Here is a 23360-nt window from a genome sequence, read left to right as displayed (position 1 = left end):
TGATAAACATCTAGGCAAGGTCAGTGGTACAATTCCTGGCTACAGAAGAGAGTAAAGTTAAGTGGGACACACAGAGATTGAGCCCATAACCTTGGCCTCATTAGTAAAGAGCACTAATCAACTGAGCTAAGCAACAACAATATATCCACTCTGGGGCCCATTGATTTTTCTATGTTCCTGTGAGCATCTACAGCAATATTTGCTACTTCTCAGGATGGGAGAATTGGATGGAGTGCAGCAACAAATAACCTAATGTGTCACTATGGGGCCAGACATAGTTTTTTTTTTTTTTTTAAAGTGTAAGGCGGTAGAAATAGGGAGAGGAGAAAAGAAGTGTGAATGATTTGCTATTATTTATGGCATGTATCAAGTTTCTGAAATCCTGAAGCCTGGAGTCTAGAAAGTTAGTCTTCTTTCACTCATCATATCCCATCTCCTGCTATGAGTCAGCAACCTATATGCAAGGAGATGGAGAGAGTGAGTAGAAAAGTTAGGAAGAAGGTATCTGTTGTTTATTGGTTCTTGGGTGTATTTATGATTTTTGCCTTACAATTAAACAAAGAGCTTGGGGGTCATAGAAAAATAAAAGGTTTGATGGGAGGGAGGATGGGGCACAAGAGGAATCTGAAAAGGAAAAAGAAGTAAAGTCTTGAGATATCTCTGGGATGGGAGTACAATTCAGTTTGGGAGCTTAGGAATAGGGATTGTAGGCTTGGGCACAAAATTAGGATAAGAAGAAGCCAACTTTATCAATAAGAGCAGTACTACAGAGTCCATCAGAATGTGTTTCAGGTAAACCAACCAGGACAGAGAAGACAGATCAAAGGTGAGAGTCAGAGTTTCTTTAGGTAAAAATCATTAACAGTTCTTCAAGGTTTCTGTTTGGAGGCCAAATAGAGAAGGGCCTTTCTTGTCCAGGTAGTCAGAGATTAATGAAAGGCTCTCATAAATCTATGGCCAAAAACTTCTAGGTTAAGAACAGTCACTTATGACCAGAAGATCAAGAGGTCTCATCCTGAGGATGAGATAGGATCTGGCCTCAACACTCATGGCTCAATATGAGGATAGCAGATTTTAGAAGGGCTGAGAAATCTATTTTGCCAGTCAAAATCTACTAATTAGACATGTACAACTTGACCTGACAACTAGACCAGACAGAATTAGGCCAGGGTATTCATACCAAGATCAAGAAGAAAGGTAGTGGGGTAGATGGGGAAGAGGCAGGCAAAAGAGGAATAACTAAGAAAGAACAAGGTCTGATAGTGTGCATATAGGATTGGAATCAACTGGCATCATTTTTGCAAATGCTGTGATTTTTTCCCACTTTTATTATTTTAGCTCTGTTTCTCTATAGTTCCTAATAGTAAAAACCTTAAAATGGATAAAATAAGGTTTTTAAAAATGTGTTTTCAAGGGTCAAGGAAGAGATCTGATTGGAAAGCTAAAAAGTAGCCCACCAAATTCCTTTCAAAGTCTTTTTTTATATAAGGCAGGAATTAGGTTTTTAGTTCACTCCACTTTTCATCTGCTATTCTGCAGAACAGAGGTCCCCATGCCAGGTACCTCTTAGATTATCACCCCTCCCCTCCCAGCCCTTCCTGCTTCCTTTTGTGTGTTGTCTTCCTCCACCAGATTATAAGCTTCTTGAGGAGAGGGACTGTCTTTCTTTGTCTTGTATGTGTCCTCAGTGCTTATCACAGTGCCTGCCAAAGAATATGCACTTAATAAATGTTTATTGAATTGAAGTGAATTAAAAATTATGTTCTCTTACAGGCAATCTAAATACTGGTAAACTCAGGTTTAAGGAAAAGAGGTCATTTCAACTAAATACAAGTGGTATCTCCCATAAGTCAAATTTAGGGCTTCTTAGTGGAAGAAAATATTAGGGAATTAGGGATGGTTGGCCCATATCTTCCATAGTTATTCATCCTTCCTCAGGGTACATTAACTTTGGAATAAATTTGTAGAGGTAGAATGTAAGTTCTTCATCTTGTTCCTGGGAGACTGTTTTTAGAAAGAAGAAGGAATACATGGATTATAGGGAAAAGACAGATATGTGGGGCTGTGCTCTGATCTGGAGAGAGGCCTACAAATGCATGTGGTACTAAGGGAGAACTACTTGCACGTATGAGATAGCACAGAATAGCTCCTTGATGTAAGAAATGATTAAAGAAGATGGTGCCCTGTTGGGTAGTTAGTGGGATTTCAGGGTGAGGCTCCAACCAGGACTGAGTGCCTTGCTACCAAAATTACATGAAGCTCAGGGCTCTGACCACAGCTGTCAAGGAGGCAGCTAGAGAGGAGAGAAGCAGAGAAGAGGGCAGACTGGTTGCAGCCTTCAGCCACCACACCTCCATTTTAGGCCTCTGCCTCTGGAAGTTTTGGCTTCAGGGCACATTCAGTTCTGCAGATCAGCTCAACTGCTTAATCCAGTTTATCAGTAGTGCATAGAAGAAGCCTCCAGAGGGCAAAAAAGCTCAATGTTCACAGAGCTAGAATAAAACCAGAAGAACAAGTATACAAAATAGACAGAAAGCCAAACTTAATAACAAGACAGAGTCACAGTTCTCTCCTACTTGATCCAACCTGAAAGGTATGCAGATAAAGTTGAATTCTGGGGTATGAGGGAAAGATCCAATACTCTTCCCCCACCTACTGCACTGAGACCCATGGAAGGAATCCAGCTGACTGGGATCCCAGGGCTAAGGCTGCAACCACAATGGAGTACCTTGGTACTACCACAGGAAGCTCAGGGCTCTGACCAGGCAGCTGGCGGAAAGGAGTAGAGAGGAGGACCAAAGGTAACTATTTTCAGCTTTGACACCTTCACTTTCACCGTCAGCCTCTGCTGGCAGCTGGGGTAGATCTGGTCTCAGGACACATTAATATAACAGGTCAGTTCCATCAGCCTAATCCAGTTAATCACCACAGCAGAGAAGAAACTCCTTCAGGGCAGAAAAACCTAAAATCACAGCTCCAGCAAATAAACAGAGAAGCAAGAAAACAGTCAAAAAAGAAGGGGGAAGAAGGAAAAAATATGAGTAAACAACAGAAAAAAAGAAAAAAGAACTTAAAATTGACAGCTTTTATTCAGGTAATGAACAAAGAACAAATGGAATAGAGGAGGACCAAGGAAAACCAAGCAAAAACTCAGGAACTCTAGAGAATTGAACTCAGGCTCTGAAAGAACACAAAACATAATTCAAAAAACAGTTAAGAGAGGTTGAAGAAAATTGGGAAAAGAACTTAAAAAGCAAAATAGGCCATCTGGAAACAGAGGCACATGAACTCAAACAAGAAAATAGTTTTTAAAAGCCAGATTGACCAGCTTGAAAATGAGGCAAAGAAAATAAAAGATAAAAACAATGACCTACAAAGAGAAATAAATCAAAAGGAGGAGGATCAGAGAAGGCTAGAGATAGTGGATAGAGTACAGGACCCATAGTCAGGAAGACATGAGCTCAAACTGAGCTTCGGATTTACTTACTAGCTATGTGATCTTAGGCAAGTCACTTAATTTCTGCCTCAGTTTCCTCATCTGTAAGCTGGGAGTAATAATAGCACTTATTTCTTTGATTTGCTGTGAGGATAAAATGAAATAATACTTGTAAAGTACTATGCAAACCTTAAATGAGATATATAAATGCTATATTATTATCTATAGAATTCATTATTCATGCTAAAATTGGGACCCAGGCCTGATTCTCAGGTGGAGCTGTGATTTCAGTGATGGGGCCACTTCTTAAAAAGAGGCAGATAGCAATCTATTCATCTCCATATGGCTCTTAACCATGCCTTCCCACAGGTATCCACAAGGAAACTACCCTATGTACAGTAAGGCCTTTCTCTAGTTCTTTTTGTTTTATGTATAGCCCAGGAGATGCTGTCCTTCCTTTTTATCTCTTTGAATTGCTTTCTTTCTGGCTAGAGAAACGATATTCACAGGCTGATGATCTTTGCTGGAGAAAAGGACTAGTTTTCTCCCATCTGGGAATTTCAATGCAACCTCTCTTTTGTAAAAGAAGTAATAGTCTTTCTTTCTTTTCTTCAGAGATGATGACCATGACTGAAGAAGTAGCAGCATGACTGTGAATGCAAGTGGGATGCTCCAGCAGGCAGGTTGACCTGGGTATCCAAGATTGGAGCCATGATCAGCACTGCCTGATATTAGATGAGTTTCAGAAGCCACCATCACTCCTGTTTGCCTGTAAGCTGAGATGTTGGGGAAAATACCTTATTTTCTACTTTTTTTATGACACTTTTTCTGACATCCTTATATTTTGTTTTTCCCAATTACATATAATGACAATTTTTAACATACATTTTTCAAAATTATAAGATCTAAATTGTCTCTCTCCCATGCCCTTGAGATGGTAAAAAATTGACCTGCGTTATCTGTGTATGATTATGAAAAACATTTCTATATTGGTCATTCTGTGAGAGAATACTCACATAAAACCAAAATCCCAAGATAAAAACATAAATAAGCTAAAATTAAAAACTAGTTTGTTTCAACCTGCATTCAGTCTCCATCAGTTCTTTCTTTGGGGGTAGATAGTATTCTTTCGCATAAGTCCCTCAGAATTGCTTTGGATCATTGTATTGCTTAGAATAGTTAAGTCTTTCACAGTTGATCATCATGTAATATTGCTGTTACTGTGTACAGTGTTCTTCTGGTCCCGCTTACTTCAATATGCATTAGTTCTTGTAGATTTTTTCAGGTTTTTCTTAAATTATATTGCTCTCTTCTTATAGTAGAATAGTATTCCGTCATAATCATATGCCACAATTCTCTGCTTTTTCTTTTAATATATGAGCCCTAAATAGGGAAATGAATTTCTCTTTCCCTGACCTTGTTCTTGTTCATAAGACCAGTGTGTCAACCTGCTGTTTTTTTGCTCATATTGAGGAACAGAAAAAGTGAATTGCATATGAAACCATGAATCTCTATTAGCTGGGGCCTTTCTACTATATTGAAATCATTACAAGGAGAATTCTGGCAATTGTTTATTTATGTTTATAACCTAGAATACTAAAATCAGCCTGTCTATATACAAAATTATTAAAGTTTAGAAAGCTTTGATAACATTTTAAAAAATAATGCTTTTTCTTTGGCTATTGTGGCTAAGAGAACCCCAAGTGAATTTCAGTGAATGTCTATAATTTATTGAGAAAGAGTAACAACAGAGAAATTGAGACCATTCTATGTGTAATTGGAAGAGAATACAAATAAAATGCTAGAGAGACACAATTATAAAAAGGTACTGTTGTTATTGTTGGAAGAAATGGTTAATGTATGTGTTTCAGAGAGAAAAGATGACTAGGAAAGTTTTGCTTTAAAGGGGATACATTTCCCATTGGAACTGGAAGTTGTCTTTCATTGAGAAGACCTTGCTGAGATTAGTCCACACTGATATTGGCTATGGAAAGTCCATGATTAATTGTGGCTTATTGTTAGGTCATTATTTTATGTAAATAAGGCTCTGGCCTTTTCTTTCCAAATAGCTGGTTAGAATGCATTTGGTGTGTATGTTGGAAAATTGCCAATACTCATATTTTAGCTGCTGCTTTCTCTCTCTTTGTCTTCTTCTTTTTCTCTTCTTTCTCTCTCTGCTCCTTCTTTGTTGTCTGTCTATCCCTTTTTTCTTTAAGTGTATGCTTTATTTCAGTGCCAGGCTTACAGATAAAATACAAATGTTCCAGTTAGAAGAAGGAAATCAAATGGAATGCCAAGCTTAAGCCAGGCTCAGGAAATAAAAAGGAGATTTGGAGTAATGGGAAAAAAAAGCTCTCATGAGCATTCAATGAGTCTAGTATTCATTCTTCATGTGGGCAAAAGGGTTTTTTGCCCATTAGTCTGTCCCTCCCTGCCTTTCTCATTCTCCCTCTCTGTCTTTTTCTTTTGCTCTCTGCACTATATTTAAATATTTTGCCTTAAACTGTTTCTTTGGAAGGAAAAATATTTTAAAAGCAATCATGGAAACTTTGCAATTCTCTTTTAGGATTTCACTTGCTCATTTGCAAAAGGAATATGAATAGTCGATGTTAATTTCTTTTCAATTCATAAACATGGATATAGTCTTAATTGTCAGAGAGGAAGGACTCAAATGACAGAATCAGGTGAGGGAGTTGTGATAGCTTGTAAAGGGATACAATTTTGACCAAGAGGATATTTGAACACATTTCTAGAAACAGAAAAGAATGACTGATTCATAAATCATCATGAACTTCCTAAATCTCTCATGCAGAGGAAAGCTTTTCTTTTCCAGGTGACCTTGCCACCAACTGAATTTCTTCCTTTCTCTTATACTTACATTCACATACAGCCACACATACAGAATTTTGGTCGGTACATTATTATTATTTGCTTACAGTTGATTCCATTTTAGGCTACAGTACCTTGATAATTAATCAATATTTTTATTGACAGTGATAACCCTTTTTACTCAAGCTATTCAAAACCTGGACCTATTCCACAAAGAGACTGGAGCCTTCATAGTCACTGAGTTAGTACATGAAAAGAAACAATCTTTGTGCTGGGTGGACTGTACAGTATAAAATTAATTATCTCATTAACCTCAACCACCATTAACATGGTCAGAAAAACAAGACAATATAACATTCCAGTGCACAGCATTAATTTATTTAGTAATCTCAAGTTCACCGGCACAAAAATCTCTTTTATATAAATTCCTTCACAAACAAATGCTTCTCAGTTAGAAAGTCCCTGATTAACACAGATTTATTTGTGATTTTGCTAGGAAGATTTTGAGACCAGCACAGCATTTGCCTTGAATTTTTTCCTTTTTTATATCTTATGCCTCAGCTTTTCTACCTGCAAAGTAGGGATAGAATTTATCATTATATTGTTTAGAATTAGAGGAGACTTCAATGGATCAAATGTGATAAAGTAGAAAAAGTGATAGATCTGTCATAAAAAAATCAGCTCTATTTACTTATTGCTTGTGTTGTATGACCTTGAGCAAATTGTTCATCTCATCAGCTTTATTGTTTCATTTATAGAACAAAACGGCTAAATTAGATGATGTGAATCAATCAGTCACTGTGCTAAGTGTTCGGGAGGCAAAATTCTTGCCCTCAAGGAGGTCACAGTCTAACAAAGAAGATATCATAAAAACAACACTGTACAAACAAGATTTATAGTGAATAAATAGAGGATAGTCTTAGGAGGAAGGTAATAAGGTTAAGGAAGACTGGGAAAGACTTCTCGGCTGAGACTTGAAGAAATCCAGGGAAGTTAGAAAGCAGAGATAAGGAGGGAAAGAGTTTCAGGTATGGGGGCAACCAGTGAAAATGATTTGAGTGGAGAGATGATATATTGTATTGAAGGTACAGCAAGGAGACCAGTGTCACTGTATCTCTAAGTGGAGAGATGGAAGTTGTAAGAAGCCTGGAAAGATAGGAAGAGTCCAGATTATGAAGGACTTTAAGTCAAAGAAAGGATTTCATGTTGAATCCTGGAGATAACAGGGAACTACTAGAATTTATTAAATAGCTTAAGGATGACTGTTTTGACAGTTGAATGGAGGATGGACTTGAATGGTAGGGAGTCAGAGAGACCAACCATCAGGCTATAGCAGTAATCCAAGAGTGAGTAATAATGGTCAGCTCCAGGATGGAATCAGCATTAGAAGAGACAAGGGGGTATGGCATATATGGGAAATGTACATTAAGAATTTTAACCAATTGGATATGTGGAGTTAGAAAGACAGGAGCTGAAGATGACACCTAAGTTGCAAACCTGAATGACTGGAAGGAAGGTGATACTCTTTAAAAAAAAATACATATATTAAGAAATTTTTTTTTAATCAATTACATGCAATAACAAATTTCCACACAAGTTTTCTTAAGTTACATGATCAAACTTATCTTCTTCCCTTCCCTTCCCCATTGTTGTGGTGAAAATTTTCACCTTTTAAGATTATTATAATATTGAACAATGGCTGCCAAGGAATTTACTTATGAAATTCCTAAAATGAAACACTCAAGTCAGAATGGAGTTTATGGAGGTTTAATCACAATGGGAGTAGGGAAAAGGATAGGGAGAGAAGGAGAGAAGAGAAAAGGGAAAGGGGCTACTCAACCTCTGACCAAGGCAGAGGGAGTTTAGGCCCAAAGGGCCAAGGTGGAAGGAATCAGTCCTTGACTCACGTGACGGATCTGAAGGGAAGCTGTCTGCGGGCCTCCTCTCTGTTCAAGTTTCTAACACGAACTGTTGTCTAGCCCTGTCTACAGGAAGTGAGTGAATTCCAGAGGCTGCTCTCTCCATCAATTCCTGTGCCTCGCACGTGCCAATGGTGGCTCAAGCTTGGTTTAGGCCAGCCCAGGTGGGCAGTTAGTTATTTCTGATTTGTCATTGACTAGCACATGCCCGTGTAGTGTGGGTGTGCACAATTTTTGGGTGCTAGACCAAGATGGAGATTTTAAAATTCACACCATCCTGGTGCTGACAGATGATTTAATCTGGGTTGTATATTTGCTATCAGGCCAAACACATTTCCATATTGTTCCATTTTGTAAGTAATTATAAAACCCAAACCCCCAAACATAAACCCAAATAAACAATTGAAAAACCATATGCTTTCATCTGCATTCTGACCCCCAACAGATCTTTCTTTGGAGGTGGATAGCATTCTTTGTCAGAAGTCCCTAAGAATTATCCTGGATCTTTGTTTTGCTGATAGTAGCTGTCTATCACAGTTGATCATTCCACAATACTGCTTTTACTATGTACAATGTTGTCCCAGTTCTGCTTATTTCACTCTGCTTTAGTTCATGTAGGTCTTTTCAACTCTTTCTGAAATCATCCTATTTATCATTCCTTATAGCTCAATAGTATCCAATCATATTATATACCACAATTTGCTCAGCCATTTTCCAATTGTTGGACATCCCTTTAATTTCCAATTTTTTTGCCACTATAAAAAGAACAGCTATAAATATTTTTGTACAAGTAAGTCTTTTCCTCTTTTTAAAAAGATCTCTCCAAGGTACAGACCTAGTAGTGGTATTACTGAATCAAAGGGTATGCATTGTTTTATAGCCTTTTGGGCATAATTCCCAATTGCCCTCCAGAGTGGTTGGATCAGTTTACAGCTCCACCAGCAATGTAATGCATTAGAGTTCCAATTCTGCCACATTCCCTCCAACTTTTTTCATTTTGATAGTGGTGCTTTTGACAGTAATGCTTTTTTCTTAGAAGAAAGGAGGAAAAAATGCTGAATTCAGGGTTGGACATGTTAAGTGTTATGCTAAGTGTTAAGATATGTAAGATTGGAGTTCAGAAAGGATGTTAGAGATGGAAAAATAGATCTGAAAATCATCTGAATAAAGATGATAATTGAATCTATGATAAATGAATCCATAAGTTTAAATCAATGTTTCTGCCATCTGACCCATCCCTTTGCCTTTAGACAGATAAGATATTAATGTCCTTATTCTGCAAATAAAGGACCCAGAGAGGTGTTAAGATTGGATTTAGCTATCTCCTGATTATAACAATGAAATTTCTTTATTGGGAAGATTGAATTGTAATCCACAATCTATTTTTAGATTTTAATCCCCAAAAGGTGATAACTTAGTATTTTAAGTAGATCTACCCATTTTGACCACAAAAAGGTGTTAAGTAACTACAAAGGGTGAACTAACCAAAAAAGATGTTAAGTAACCCAAAAAAGATATAATCTAACCAAAGAAGGTGTGAACCAAAGAGTGGGCAGTCCTGGAGAAAAGTGTCTGCTGTGATTGGTAGACGTGAAATTTAGGGGAGGTAACACAAGAGAAAAAGATCTTTAAAAAGAGGATCAAAGGCCAAAAGAAGATATTAGATTCGATTTGCTATTCTATTTGAGGAGATCGAAGAGCTTTCTGACTCAGAGGAGAGACTGGAAGACAGACATTTGAGGAGTGACCAGAAGACAGACACCCAGACTTCTTTCCATTTAGATGGTTACCTTTGGTAAGTGAAAGGTTGACTTAGGGACCCCACCTTTCTGGAGGCATAAAGCCTCCAGGAAAGGCCCATCATCTCGAGACTCTCTTCCCCTGGCCGGGGCTTTGAATTTCTAACTGGTCTCAGTGGAAGCCAGAGCGCTCTCTCTCTCTCTCTCTCTCTCTCTCTCTCTCTCTCTCTCTCTCTCTCTCTCTTTCTCTCTCTCCCTCTCTCTCTTCCCTTTTCTCTCTTCCTTAATATCTTCCCTCTATTGCAAATAAATCAACATAAATTCCATTTACTTTAGTAATTCATTTTGAGATTTAGAAATTAAATCCCTGGTGACCACCTATTTAAATATTCAGAGTCCAACCACAAATTAAATTTAACAGAGGGTAAACCATTTCCTTCATAAATCATAGTTCATTCTAGATACATAGAACTAAAAAAAGAGACTTCCTATGGTTATTTATAGTCTCATTCTCACTTTCAGACAGACTAGCACCTAAACTTCTTTTGCCATATGGGAGAACCTTATTAGCAATCCTCAGAGGTTTTCTAACTTCACCCAAGTAGTCCCCTGTAGGCTTTTTTAGCACATGTATTTGTGCAGAGAAACCATTTTCTGGGGGAGGAAGACAGATGGCCCACAGTAGGGATTAGGTGATCAACATTCAGTCTGCAAAGGGAACAACTAAGAGTACTGAACCTCTTATCCTAATGTTTATTCCCCACAATTCTATCATCTCTTCAACTTTCACTTACCTCTATCAATTCCTACCTCAAGTTTTGAGGAAAAAAGCAATAATGATGGGAGGTCGCTGTGGGAACAACAGCAAAGGTCAAGGTTGGCCTCTGAATGGAAGGGAGGTGCTGAGCAAAATTTTGAGCAAAATTCTTGGAACATAAGCATTTTATTTTCCTCAGAGGGAGTGTGAGTGCTCAGGTAATAGTCTTGTCAGAGTTATCTCAGTATAGCAAAACCCTATTTTCCCCAAATGATTATAGAATAGGGTACTCTGGTTTATTGAATATTCTAGTTAACTGGGTTATAGAACCAGTCTAAGACATGAGGCCTGTGTCTGGAGTTTGGTGAAGACTGTGAACCTCTATGATGCATATTAGACCCTCCCCTTACTAGATAGTTTCAGCAGAGATGGTGATTGGAAGCTTGGAATAACAGAGCAATCCAAGGGATGAGGTACTACTTAGGATGATGTTTACCAGGTGGCCACAGACCTCCCCCACTTAAGGGTAAGTAGGGTGTATACACTTCTGGTGATTAAATCTAAAAAGAGGCAGGGGAGAGTTAATCCCATATTCACATTAGTTTACAGGAGCCAGATAGGAGGAAATATCAGAGGAGGATCTAAAGGAGGAGGATCAGAAGCAGGATCTAAAGGTAGAAGTTCTCTACAAGAACCAAGAGCAAGTCTTGGTGAGAAAGAGGTCAAGGATTCAGGCCTCATGTGTTTTGTTTCAGTAATCTGACAAGTCTGACAAATACACAAAATCTTGAGTTTAATTTGTCCTTTTAAAGCTGCATGGGAGAGTGTGTATATTTTTAAGGCCAGCATTAGACTGGACTGACCTTGTTTTCTCAAACTTTAGCTAGAGAACTTCTTGCACCATTGCTGCCTTTATTAATTTCTGTGAAATGTACAAGGTTAGTAGCTGGCTTGGTCACAGCCCATCAGTTGAAGTACTTAGTCTCTGTGTTACTTTAATTAACCCATATGGATTTGGAGCAATGAATAATTATTGCCAGATATAGCTATATCTAGCTATAGCTAGACTATCGATTTTCAAAGAAATGAAATATAGCAAATTCCCTTGACACTAAGACCATGCAAGATAAAATGCAGTGTTTCTTTGATGATTCAGAAGGCACTTCCATATTCTACAGTATTTCAGTGTCATAATTATGGGAAAAGTAGGGGAAGAGAACAAGCACTTAATAAGTGCCTATATGTACCAGGCATTGTGCTTAGTGCCTTATAGATGTTACCTCATTTTATCTCATTTGATTTTCACAACAACCCTGTGAGTTAGGTGATATTATTAACCTCATTTATAGCTGGGGAAACAAAGACAGGCAAAAGTTAAGTGGCTTGCCCAAGGGCACATATTTAGTAAGTGACTGGGGTTGAATTTGCATGTAGGTCTTCCTGACTCTAGGTCCAGTGCACTATATATTGAACCACCTAAAGTACTTTTATAGGGTAGATGGGGGAGTATAGTCTTGAAAACAAACTCAACCAACCAACCCAAAACAAGCAAACAAACAAGCAACCCATCCCAAGCTTCAAAAAACCAAATTAAATCTGATACTTCAAACTTTCTAGTTGTTTGGATCCTGGATAGATGAAGGGAGGGGTGTCATTGTATATTATTTTCCAAAGTCAAACCCACATTTAATATGGGAAAAGTAGGGAAAAAATTCTTCAAAGTGAAATTTTTCACAGGAGATCCGGGCTCATTACTGCATGCTTTAGTGAATTCTCTATTTGGTCAGGTAGAATAAAATGTAATCCTCTAGAGAATTTCTTTAATGTATGTACTATAGCTAAGGCCTAAATCTCATTGATCAATCTCAACTGATTATAGACTGAGGATTAAAATTGGGATCAAACACATTCCTTCCTTATGTGTGAACCCACTGAGACTTGGGGGAGAAATGTACTTATTTGGCCACTACCTCCACTCCCATTTTATTTTTCTTTTAAGCTCCTAATGTTTACTATTTTCAGTAATGACCTGGATGATAGAACAGCATGTACACAATTTTTCTGAATGATGTCATGCTAGGAATGAAAGAGAAATCACCAGCATCATATAAGACAGGGTCGTTTGTAATTCAAAAGGATCTTGGTATATTAGAGAAGTAGACAAGAAAAAAAATGAAATTCAATAAGGATAAGCAATGTGCTTCCTTTCAAATACAAAGATGATGTTATTCCTCCATCATTAGGACAGCAAATGGTTTAAGTGTGATGTTATTTGAAGATGAGGACAAATTAGATGACCTCTCAAGGTCATTCTCATCCAGAAGATGCAGGATTTATACATGAGAATTCAATAAATGTTAAATTTGTGCCCTCTCTGTAGGTAAACCTATACTGTAATTCCATATGAATGTGGGCATAAAACTGTGTCATACTTGTTATTGAATTTTCATAGGAAACTATTTATAAAACAGTTGTAGAATTTGCTTTAGAAGCTCAGCTATGATTCTAGAAGAGCTGAATGATTAGACTGGAAGGGGAAGAGGAAGTAGTATATATTTACTTTTGTTGCTTAAAAGGTACATTATCTTTCTCTCCATCTCTTCCAATCTCTTGGTTTCCATCCAAACACTGCTTAAATGCCACTTTCTATGTGAAGCCTTCTCTGATCTTTCCAGCTGCTTGTGTTCTCCCTTCCAAATTACCCTTTATTTATCTTATAGTCTGCACATTCTTATTTACTTGCCTATGTTCTCCTTGAGGGCAGAGATGCTTTCATTTTTGTTTTTGTAGCTTCAGTGCCTAGCATAGTGCCTGACACACAGCTGTTACATAATAAATGCTCACTACTCAGTTCTATTACACTTCTTTCTGTTTCTCCTTGTTTGATTTTTTTCTTGAAAGAAGTAAAATGGTTATAAAGACATCTCAAAGGCTTTACTATGAAACTATATCTATTTATATATATATATATATATATATATATATATATAAGTTCTGATTGAATCTAGTACATTTGTGTGGCTATACATATGTATATGCTTATACACACACATCCATGTGCATATGCCTGTATACAAATACTTCTACTTAGTGCTCTACCTTTTGGAATCCTGAGCCTCCTTCAAGACTTAGATGAAGGGCCATCTCTTGTAAGTGGACTTTCCTGATTGCTTCTTGTTAGATTACTTCCTGCCACCTTGAAATTCTTTTATTTTTTTCTTGATATATACTTTTTTCACCTAATCTGTGTACATATTATTTCTTTCCCCTCCTATTCCTTGAGTTTTGTTATTTGTATCCTTAGTACCTAAATACAATGTATTACATAGTAGCCACTCAATAAATACTGAATGAGTTAAATTCAGTTGAACCTACTCCAAAGCCCTAATGTTACCCATAATGGTAGAATGACTTGCCCAGAGTGACAGCTTTTAAGTGGCAAAACCAGAATATGAACCCTGGTTTTCTGTTCCAGTTTAATTCTCTTTGTACAAATTTAGTATTTTTAAAAATGTGTGATTTCTTGATATGGATTTTTCCTTTATGAGTATAGAGTCTAGCAACACAGGGATTTTTATAGATGGTCTTCATGAATAACTGGCTGAAAAAAGATCGTCACTTGGTAGCTAATCTTCTGGTGATGAATATCTCATTATTCTAGGCTGGTTCTCAGAAAAAGGATATGATATTTGACAATGAGGCCATACCTGATGCTTTTCTAGTCTGATGGAAACTACCAGAGCTTTTTCTTTTTTTGGCATAGACTGTGGGAATCCAGAGTAAATTTATCCCTCCTGCCCCAATGTCCCCTCAGACTTGAATTTTTATTTATAATTGGCCAATAAATATTTAGTAAGCCCCTATTATGTGCCAGATACTGAACTAAGAACAGATGATATAAAGAAAGGCAAAAAGACAGTCCTTGCTCTCAAAGAGCTCATAGTCTAACAGGGGAAACAATATACAAATGACTTTGAACAATCTAGATGTAGGATAAACTAGAATAATCAATAGACAGAATATACTAGCAATAGGGAGACTGGGAAAGGCTTCCTATAGAAGGTGGTATTTATGCTGGGGCTTGAAGGAATCCAAGGTAGGCAGGAGGTAGAGGTAGAGGAGGGACAATATTCCAGACATGGAGAAATACTTAGAAGCTGGAGATGAAAAGTCTTATTTGAGGAATAGTAAGGAGGTCAAGGGTCACTGAATTGCAAAGAAACTGCAGTTGGTGGTTTTGGTGGTGATGGTAGGTATAAATAAAGTGTAAGAAGATTGGACATAGATGCAACACATTTATTTTATAATATTTAAAGTTTTACCTTTGAAAACAGAGGGTAGCTTCAATTTTACAACAAAGAGAGAATAAGGAAGTATAAGGAAAAATCATGACAGAGTTGAAACAACCCCAAACCTCTTACTCTCTGTCTTAGAATCAATATGAAGTATTGTTTCCAAGGCAGAAGAGCAGTAAGGGGTAGACAATTGGGGTTAAGTGACTCCAAGGCAGAAGAGCAGTAAGGGGTAGACAATTGGGGTTAAGTGACTCGCCCAGGGTCATACAGCTAGGAAGTATCTGAAATTAGATTTGAGCCCAGGGCCTCCTGTCTCTAAGGGCTGGCTTTCTATCTACTGATCTACCTACCTGCCCCAATGAGAGCTTTAATAATGAAAAAGAACTATTCTGTTTTGATACAAGACCCCTTAAGGGAAACTAGAACTTTTTAATATGATGGTTCAGTTCTGTTTTTCCAGACAGACTAACATTTAGAGAACAAATCCATGCTGTTTTCATTTAAGTTTTTGACATGCACTGTGTCAGGCTTCCACATTTCTACTTAGAGAATATACTTTTATATAATCTTTCAATGATTCAGCATCATTATTTGGTATTCTCAGCTCGCTAAAGATTTTGAAGAGTTAATCTAAATCTCCATGGAAAAATGGCTTCTTGGTCACTAATTCAGGAATTAATAATTCAGGAATTCTCCAAATATCTCCTGGATTCTCTGGGAGAGCCTTATAGCACCTTTGGGGATTTGTATCTCAGGGTTACTGTCTTATGGTTATATACTCTACTAGACAGTCCCAAAGCCCATGTAAATCCCAAATCTGCTAGCCTGATTGCTCCTTTACTATCTATTAACAGATTTGGAGGTTTCAGATCAAACCAGACAACTTCACTTCACAATGAGAAATTTTAGTAGAACTTTAATGCAGAGAAAAATGTTGTGCAGGGAAATCTGCTCATCAAATGCTCACGAACTCCTCAACCCTGTACAAAGGCAAATGGAAGTTCAGAGCTTTCCAGTGATCTTCTGTATGTGGAGGACAATTGTTATAAGGGGCTCCCTTTCAAAAATTAGTCTCTGTGTGTGTGGAGAAAGGGCTACCCTGTAAAGACCTTCTATTGTTATTGCACAAAAATGGAAAAATATGAGCATTTGAAATGATTGTAAGAGTCCATTCATTAGGTAAAAAGGCTTAAATTATGTTGGATTGTGGATAGCATATTAGTGATAGGTTATCAAAGCATGCGAATGATTCCTTTAAACTGATGGATTATCATAGGAGATGTGATATGTGAAGTGAAGACTGGTGGAAAAAGGCATTGAGACATTTGGATAAATGCCTTACCATTTTCTGGTATTTGGCTTCCATCTAATTTGCATCATTAGATCCTTGGGGGAGGAATCAGCAGGGTACACTGCCAGCATTCCATAAAAAATAAATAGCCATCATGTAGAAGAGGTGATTCTTTAGCCATGCATGCTGATCCTTCTTTCTCAGAGCATTTTCAAGGAAGCGGCAGCCAGCTTTATTGTTAAGAACCACAAAGAAGAAGGCAGGTGAGTGGATTTTGACAGAATTCACTCTTACTCTCTTCTTTCATTAACCCATGCACCAATGGATAGGGCCAGAAGAAGCCTTAACAGTTCATCTTCTCTGACCCCTTCATTTTACAGATAAGGAAACCGAGATCTACTGAGCTTAAGTGACTTGACACAGGTCACACAGGTAGTAAATGCAAAGGTTAGGCTTCTTACTCCAAAGGGCAATTATTCAATGGACACTGAGGATTGAACAGGCCCCTGATAAAGCTATATAGCACAGTGCAGACAAGCAGTTCCAAAAATGAAACTAAGTTGGGTCAATAATACACATATTTAAATTCCCCAAGCACATGTTTATACAGTGAAGAGCTGCAAGGGCCTATTGTACCCATAATCCATGCATTAAAGAGCCCCAAAGTGCACATTTGCACCATAGTCCATTGCAGCAACTTCAGCGTCAATGAGCTGTGAATGGAATGTTCTTTGAATAGTAGTACCATTCACTGGATAGTAATAGCTCCAATGGTGCCCTTATATACTTATCATCTAAGTGTAACAAGCAGGATGGAATGCTTCACCCTTGTTTAATTCTAATGATATTCAAAACAAAACAAACCTTCCTTTCTGTCTTAGAATCAGTGCTAAGTATTGGTTCCAAGGCAGAAGAATGGTAAGGGCTAGGTGAGGAGGATTAAGAGACTTGCCCAGGGTCACACAGCTGGGAAGTGTCTGAACCTCTTGTCTCTAGGCCTGGCTCTTTATTTATTTACTGAGCCACCTAGGTGCCCCTGTCTTGATTTTTTTTAAAGGTTATTTTCCCATAGGCATGAAATAAAACAGGGACCCCCCCCCCAAAGAAAACAATTGAAGAATCAACAATCATGTATCAAGTGCCAACTATGTGCCAGCCACACTGCTAGATACTGAGCATAAATAGTCAAAAACAAAACCAAAAAAATTGTTCCTTCCCTTCCAGATCTTATGTGCTCTGCAGGGTATGACATTTTACTGGTTAGGGAATAGTCCAAGGTGGGGGATATTATCACATCTATAAAATGGGGATAATAATAGTATGTTCCTCCCACGGTGGTTGGGATGACAAAATGAAATACAATACAATATACAAAATAAAATACAACATTTGCAAAGTTCTTTGGAAACCTTAAAGTACTATGAAATGTTAATTATTATTATTATTTGGGGTTATTATTATTTTATGATGTATCATCTATCATGTGTTACTAGGTATTGCCATATTCTCTAGTCACAATTAATTTAAGCTGCCAACTAACAACATAAACTATGAACATGGCATCTTTAATATAATAAACTCCAACTAATATTTATTCTTAATGCACTGTAATCTCTAGGCTCATCAGGAAGCATTAAGGAAGGATGTAAGCATTAATGCAAAACTCCCATGAGTTTATTTGAACTTTTTTTGTGGCATAATTAGCATACTCATTTTAATTAAGGTACAGTGCAACATTTACATGGTGTTTCATCTGGAAGTTAATCCTGTTTTCTTTATAGATTAAATACAGTCATAAATATAAAATAATGGTGGCCATATGTCAAACAACGTTTTTTGATTCCATGAACCAAATGTCAGAAATTGTCTAGAAATGTCAGAAAACTTACTTTTCTTACAATGTTTCTTGCTTTGGTTTGAGATGCAAATGCCCCAGAATAGATTTCTACCTCTTCTACTTTTGGTTTCCATAAGCCAACAGCAATGTTCGTGGAGAATTCCAAGGGTGACCCAGATGAAATAAAACTCTTCTGGGCTTTCTTCTTTGAATGCCTCATAGTGCTAATAGTCCACCCATTTAATGCACAACTCTTTGTTTGATTATGTAGGTATACATACATATTGGCTTAGTATGGGCAACTTGTTATCTATTTGTGAGATTGCCCGTTCGCCAGGGACCATATCTTACACTTCTTGTATTTTCCCCAGAGTAGCTCGACAGTTGAGCACATCATTGTTATCGTCATAATTATAATCGTTGTCATTTATATGGTGCTTTATAGCTTACAATGTACTTTATATAGATTATATATTTGAACTTCACAACCTATAACATATTTCAAGTATAGGCAGCCAAGTATCACAGTGGATAGAGCTCTGCATCTGGATTTAGGAAGACCTTAGTACAAATCCAGCCTCAGACACTTAAAAACTGTGCCACTCTGGGTAGGTCCCTTAGCCTTTGACTGCCTTAGTACCTTCATCTGTAAAATGGGAGTGATAATAGCATCTACCTCCTCCCAGGATTGTTGTGAGAATCAAATATTTGTAAAGCTCTTTGTAAACCTTAAAGCATGACATAAATGTTAGCTATTCAAATAACATCATCAGTATTTACAAATCACAAATATTATTATTGTCACAGAGGAGGAACCTGAGACTCAGAGGATGAAGGGAATAGTCCCACACAGCTATTTTTTTAAAAACCTTTACCTTCCGTTTTAGAATTGATACTAAGTACTGATCCAAGGCAGAACAGTAAGGGTCAGGAAAAGGGGATTAAGTGACTTTCCTAGGGTCACACAGCTAAGAAATGTCTGAGGTTATATTTGAACCCAGAATCTCTTGTTTCCAGGTATGGCCTTCTACCCACTGAGTCACCTAGTTGCTCTGAAAGTTTTTTTTTTTAAAACTTTGACTTTGCATCTTGGATCTGTTCCAAAGGGAAGAGCAGTAAAGATTAGGCAGTTGGGATTAAGTGACTTGTTCAGGGTCACATATCTAAGAAGTGTCTGAGGTCAAATTTGAACCCTGAACCTCCTGTCCAGGCCTGATTCTCTATCTATTGAGCCACCTAGTTGCCCCTCCCACGCAGCTTTTAATTGACAGGAATTTATTGAGCACTTACCACTTAGCAGCCTCCTTAAGGGAATCAAATGCTCCTGGTGACCACAGCTGATTCCCATGGACTTGACTCCTTGCCTGCTTAGACTAAAGGCGCCAACCTGTTTGTTCTTCCCTATCATTGCTAACTTCTTTATATTTGAATTCTGGATGATCAGACTCTGGATCTATTTCCCCTAGCTGTCTTTGCATTCATGAACTTGATATATAGAGAACTTTACCAGTTAAGGAGATTAAACTTGCCACAACATCTACCACTAGTCTAATTAGCTGGGTTGGATTTATTTTACTTATTAGGGTGATTTAATGTGAAATGGTGAATTCCACTGACTCTACAGATGATTATTGAACAGATAATTATAACAATTATGATACTAGTTTACAAAGTGCTTTTTATATATCATCTCATTAGATCTTCACAAACCTGGGAGTAAGTACTATTATTATCTCTATTATGCAGATGAAGAAACTAAGGCTGAAATGGTTCAGATGATTTGCTTATAGTCACACAGTCTGTGAGAGTACATGGAATGTGCAGAGAAGACTATCACCACTAGTGTGAGGGTTTGCCAAACACCAACTCTCAACTGTGGCTCCAAGAATCTGTAACACAAACAGGGGCCACACTCTGGTTAAACTATATGCCAGGCTGAAGGTAGCTGAAAGATTTTAGACCTGTTGCTGATCTAGGGGGATATCTATCCCAAGTATGTGAAGGCTTCTCCTAGTGGAATGGGAGGACAAGAATAATTTGTTCTAATGGCCATGAAGACACTGAAGCAGTGACTGTGGAATTCTTAGAGCTTGGTCTGGCACTAAAGATGCCAAGGTCATTTATTGCATCTGGGCCATTGAAGGATGTCCTGATTTTTGTCTTGCCACTGAACTTTGACTCTGGAAGAGAGAGCCAGCTGATGATTTCATACAACTCTGCTTAAATTAAATCCAATTCATGGGCAAGTCAAAACATCACCCATCATGAGGTCATTGGTCTTCTTTGATGAACAGAAAGAAGTCTGGAAGATGGGATTCAAACTACATCATGCTGCTCCCAGGTGAAGAAATAGGACTGTGGCAGAGTCTGACTTGGATAAGCATAATGTAAATACTGGTTGTAAGCACCAATGGTCTTGATAAAGAAAAGAGAGCCCTATGCTTCCTGGAGAGAAGTGCTGGGTCAGAAACAGTAGCATTGGTAAGATATAGAGGGAATGGAGTGGAGAGTGATGTGAATGAGCTGGTGGTACTTCATTCTTAACAATCAAGCCATATTCGAAAAACACTGCACTTGTGTGAAAATGAGGTAACTATGATGTATGAAAGGGTGCCTGGGAGGAGAGTTCACAAGTTGGCCTCTTAGTCCTGAGAATAAAAAGGCCTTGTTCTCTGGAGATCATTAGAGGAGCTGATTTCCATTATAAACCATTTCTGAGTCCCTCTAAGTCTCTAGTTAAATTGGATAAGGATGAGGCATCTTTTAGGCACTAAGGAAAAAAAAATCATATATTACCAAAAAAGAAAAGAAAGATGGATAATACTTCAAACTTCTTTTGACTCCAATGGCTACCAAGGAGGGAACTCTTATCTAGGTAAAGTGCTAGTAAGGACGTTTCTTAAAAGAAATATTTCTTGAACAGCCTTTTTCTCCACTTTTTTCTCTCTCCACTCTATTCATAGGTATCTGTTTGCCCCTCCCAAAGGGATTAATAAAGCTCTGAGAACCTGGGTTCAGTTCAGAATCTGAGTAATTACTGCCAATTATTCAGTTCTGTTCTCTAGATCTTAGTTTCTTATCGCCTAGATCCTCTCTCCTGTATTTCTGACTTTTTGTTTCCTGTTTCTGAGCCTGGGCTGCCAATCTCTGCTGCTTGATCTCTTGGATTACAGACCTTGTTTTAAAAACTAATTCTGGGGCAGTTAGATGACTCAGTGGATTGAGAGCCAGCCCTAGAGACAGGAGGTCTTGGGTTCAAATGTGGCCTTCAATACTTCCTCATTATGTGACCCTTACAACAATCTTAAAAAGGTGAAATTTTCACCATTACATATATTCATTCCAAGGCAGAATGGTAAGGGCTAGACAAGTGGGTTAACTCCCCATATTCCTAAATTTTAATCTTTACATATACAGTATTGATTCTAAGATGGAAGGTAAGGGTTTAAAAAAACAACAACAACTAGTTCTTTTTGTTCTTCTCCATCTTAGTTGATTTTCTTGATTTCTCATCTGTCTGACACATTACCTGCCTGTCTCCCTTCTGTCCCTCTAAACTAATAGCTAGGTTCTTATTGGTTTTCCACTTTGATTACTAGCTGCTAATATAATACAAATGTTTGTTCTTAATAATAGATATATAAATAAAATTCTAATTTTGTTAATTGTTCTTTTATTGTACTATTTTAGCTAGTGTTTGCTCTAGTCTTCAGATAGACACAGGTAGGAATGGAGGCTAACCCATTTGCGTTGAATACCTCCCAAAATAATACCATACCTATGAGATGCTGTAGGATCTTTTCATTCTTTAACACAGTTACAAATTATCCACAATGACAAAATTGACCAAAATCATTGGATTTCTGCTCAATTCTCAACTGCATTTTAAGACTTTGTAATGTAAGCTAGGAATAAGGACCAAATCTGTAATTACTTTGGTACAGAGAACTCCCAGTAAACAAAATTCCTCCCAATGCAGGATGGTACCTTCTTTGTGATTTAGAATCTTAAAAGATTGCCTATGACAGTCCCAGGTCAAATGATTTGTTCAGGATCATACAGATTGTGCTGTCAGAAGCAAGACTTGAGCTCAGATCTTCATTGGTCTTTCAACATCTCTCTATCCATCATGCCACACTGCCTCTAGCTTTAGTTTTTTTATTGTTTCATCTGTAGGGATTTTTTTCTCATTATTTGTGGAAAGTTAATATTAAATTGTACTTCTTTTTGTACCCCCCCCCCCCCAAGCCTTTGATTTTAAAACTCAAAGTTTGATATCTATCTCTCTTTGAAGCTATGTTTTCTCTTCCCTTTTTTTGGTGTGTAGATATAAAAACTGATTGGGTGGAGACCTGCTCCTTTTTAATCTGTAAATAAGAACTCTCTTAGATGATGAAATAATCAATCAGTTAGTCAGACACCATGCTGGAAGTGCGTCCAGAAGATGTGCCACTTCCTGGGAGGCGGTCCCTGAGTTCATTTCCTGTGTGGCTGTTGTCTAATGAGAAACTTCTTAGGATGCTCTGGGGATGGACTAGATGATGACATCATGAGGATCATTGGTTTTCAGGACAGGAAGTGGAGCTTCACCCCCCCCCCCCCCCTTTTTCTTCCCAAGCCCTGTTGTTCAGTTGCCAGCACACTAGTCTCTCTCAGCCTCTCTTGTGTGGGCCCCACTCGGGTGATTTTAGTGTCTGGGTAGGGAGTTCCACTGGCTAGTTTAGAAATTTTTAGTAAAATAATACTATAAAACTAGAAATACAGCTTCCAGAGAATTTCATTTATCACACACTGGTTTCAGATGAGAGATGCAGCAGCTCAAGGCCAGTGGTCTGGGCCATGTGGGTTTAAGTGCAATGAAGGCACCTGTTTGACTGGAAAGGCTAGGTTTATTATTGTGAAACCAATGGCGAAGAGGCACAGAACTTAGTCCAAGCATCCAAAATAATATCTGAGTAGTTTTGTGGGGAAGAAGACTGGGTTTGAAGAATGACTGTTATATGTAAAATCTATATCAGATTGCTTACCTTCTCAGGGAGAGAGGGAGGGAAAGAGAAAATATGCATCTCAAAACTTAAAAAAAAAAAGAATGTTAAAAATTATTTTTACATACAATTGGGGAAAACTTTTTAAAAAAGGAATTAATGTAACAGCTCCCAAGATTCTATCGGTACGCTAGCCAAAAGAAGCCTTTGTCCCTGTTTGTGCTGAGATATCCTCTAAAAGGCTCTTACATGGATGGAAGCGACAATAAAGC

At 37.8% G+C, this 23360-nt stretch overlaps 1 long non-coding RNA gene across 1 annotated transcript in view; it reads left to right on the top strand.

Moving 5' to 3' along the window:
* The window catches only part of LOC103100375 (uncharacterized), a 332870-nt gene that overhangs the window by 121740 nt on the left and 187770 nt on the right, over positions 1-23360 (top strand). Inside the window, exon 3 of the long non-coding RNA XR_467681.3 lies at positions 4052-4207. This is a non-coding gene — a long non-coding RNA (uncharacterized LOC103100375). The remainder of the gene's footprint in view (positions 1-4051; positions 4208-23360) is intronic.

This window comes from Monodelphis domestica, chromosome 4 (genome assembly GCF_027887165.1).
Source record: "Monodelphis domestica isolate mMonDom1 chromosome 4, mMonDom1.pri, whole genome shotgun sequence".
NCBI classification, from domain to species: domain Eukaryota; kingdom Metazoa; phylum Chordata; class Mammalia; order Didelphimorphia; family Didelphidae; genus Monodelphis; species Monodelphis domestica.
Note: the sequence above shows the minus strand (reverse complement) of the source record. Positions and strands in the feature narration are given on the sequence as shown.